The sequence below is a fragment of the Priapulus caudatus genome, unplaced genomic scaffold (genome assembly GCF_000485595.1).
Source record: "Priapulus caudatus unplaced genomic scaffold, Priapulus_caudatus-5.0.1 Scaffold149, whole genome shotgun sequence".
Classification (NCBI taxonomy): Eukaryota; Metazoa; Priapulida; class Priapulimorpha; order Priapulimorphida; family Priapulidae; genus Priapulus; species Priapulus caudatus.
The window spans coordinates 308,576-311,481 of record NW_014577210.1 but is presented as its reverse complement, the minus strand read 5'-3'; the positions used below and the strand labels follow the sequence as shown (position 1 = coordinate 311,481).

Below are 2,906 nucleotides of genomic sequence, written 5' to 3'. Positions count from 1 at the left end.
CGCGGCGCAAGCGTGCGTGCGTGCAGCGCCGCCATGCGTTATGTGAGCATGTTGGCTAGCGTGCGTACCGTTCGTAGTCGCGCCAGTGGTGTATGTGCATAAAGTATGGGATGCAATAAGATATGCGGGCATAAGGTATCCGGGTGCTTATTAAGTCATACAACCGGTGTTACTGACATAGGAGCTGAAAGCAAACAGATTGTGTAACCTGCCCACAGCGCTACCCATCAAAACCGTCTTCACAGATGTCCATGCACGCAATGAAAAAGCCTATAAAGCCTTCTTGGTGTATCGTAGCATTTTAAAAATCCTACCTCCATCGTCATCTAAAAACACTTCAAACCGGTATCACGGCCGCGCGGTTATTTTTACCTACGAAAAGCCAATCTGCGACCATTGATGATGCTATCATTCCATAATCGTATTCTATCTAACTGGAATGTGGCGTCTTGAATTTTTTTACACGAATTAATTAAAACGAGTTAAATAAACGGGAGTCATCTGAAACGCAGCGACGAAAATCTGAACCGATATTGTTCTGTCAAAAGCGTCGGTACCTCAGTTTCGGCCGGAACACGCAAGCTACCACACTATTACTAATAGCACCTGAAACTGTCCGAAATTAATTTGCGCCGAGTGAAAACAAGTCCACTAGCTCTTGTTGTCACTTGTTCAAGTGATTGGCAATCAAAAAAAATGCCGGATGATCTATGGGGACGAACAGCTACGTACGACGACAGACGGATGATAGATAGATAGATGATGATCGATGATCGATGATGCAGATAATGATTGTGATTAGGATAGGCCATGACCGAATGGCAATAATGAGGTCATGTCAACGTTTCGGTAAAATAACAAGATAACAAATGTCTGAAACATAAAAATAAAAACACAAGGCCTTCCTGCTCCAGTATACTGCAATCGCCCCACCCACACCCACCAGCCGTAAGTAAGTAATTTTGCATAGAATGCACCACGTAGTTGATATATGCTCAGGATTGACCAGTACCGTCGTTACATACTACGCCTAAAGTAAGAGATATACTATAGAGAGACTTACAGCCAAGCCGCTATGTAGAGCGGGCAAATGAAATAACCATCCCAGCATCATCAGCACGAAGATGGCCTGTAAGAAACAAAAAATAAGTTCGCAATTAAGTTTTACTGTAACATATGCGCTGGCAACGAAGAGAGAAGCGACGAACGAGGGCGCGACATCGCGGTGACGTCACCGAAAGGTGAATTGTTCCCAGCGTCCTACAGTAAGCGGCTGACCACGGTGACCGCTGACCATGATGAGAAGGAATCTCGTTGCGTATGCAATTCGTGACATCGGGTGTATCCATGAGTTAAAGAGACGACATGTTCGCTACGTACAGAATGTAACTGCAATCGAGACAAGCCCGACACTTGGACACGCCTATCAGCCAATAAAAATGATAGCAAATAAACAGAATTTAAATATATTTATAAATTATCTATCTATTCCCGTCAGAGTTTAGTGCCGCTCTGAACTAACGATTACCAGTATTTATTATTGGAACGGTTCAAGTGTCTGTGACGCCGATCGTGTGAAAATTGTATATATATATATATATATATATATATATATCAAAAGCTAATCATACCTAGGTATTAATAATAATAGCTAGGTATTATTAGCTCTTGATATATATATATATATATATATAATAACCGTACTAATATAATGTCGTCTGTGGGGCCAACGCGTTAATATGTTTACAAGTATGATGTTCGTTTTTAACGAATACGGATGAATTCACACGGGCTCGCGAGAATCCCTTCCACTTCCTCAACTCTCATCTGATATCTACACCACATGGACGAAGACGTTCGACTAGCACCTAACTCAACCCCACCCACCCACACCCATCCACCAACACCCACGTATACAACCAATGCAGAAAGCCACTTCCTGCATAACACGGGGAGTGGTACACGGTTATACAGCGAGCGACGGTAATATATGGGTAACCTGCACAAATACGTGTAATGCCGGTTTGTTTGCTGGGTAATCAATCAGGTGAAACAGAACTCTGTGCTGTGATCGCGAGCGGGTCGTGGTGGCACTTGAGGAGCGTAAGATTGGCAAGAGTCGCGAGATTAAATTCATGTAATTAGTGTATCGATGCGTTGCTGAACAATGTTCACCTTATAGCCACGATGTTCATAAACGTAGCATACACGCAGAGTTACACGTACATATTGTATACGCACGGCTATATAGGCGAATGTATTGCCGGATTCACAAGGTAGATCGTGACGTCTATTTGTTCGTGTGTATTACGTCAGCACACAGGCACACACCGGTAAAATATGTGCAATGATTCGCATGGGTGATAACAGGTGCGTATAGATAAACGAGAAGTTACCCACACAAATGCATTCGTCCGCTGTTTGCTAGCGCGTATTTAACCCCGTATAGCGTCGACACCCTGCAAAAATTTACCTGCTACTGACTAATTCGATGTAGGATCACATTTGCACTGTGTACGGGATGTAATTAATACGTAGAAGCTTGATGGTGCGATTTATCGCGACCATTTTAGAGCGTTCACTCATCTATCTATCTATTTGTCTATCTATCTATCTCTCTATTTGTCTATCTATCTATCTATCTATCTATCTATCTATCTATCTATCTATCTATCTATCTATCTATCTATCTTTCTATCTATCTATCTATCTATCTACCTATCTATCTATCTATCTATCTATCTACCTACCTACCTATCTACCTACCTACCTATCTAGCTATCTATCTCTTTCTTTCTTTCTTTCTCTCTCTCTCTCTCCCTTTTCTCTATCTAGCTCTATCTCTCTCTCTCTCCCTCAGACACACTCTCTCTCTCTCTCTCTCTCTCTCTCTCTCTCTCTCTCTC

General features: G+C 42.4%; 1 protein-coding gene across 1 annotated transcript in view; it reads right to left on the bottom strand.

The window, feature by feature from the left end:
- LOC106806236 (sodium/glucose cotransporter 4-like) overlaps nucleotides 1–2,906 on the bottom strand; it is a 42,951-nt gene that overhangs the window by 13,963 nt on the left and 26,082 nt on the right. The window lies entirely within an intron of this gene.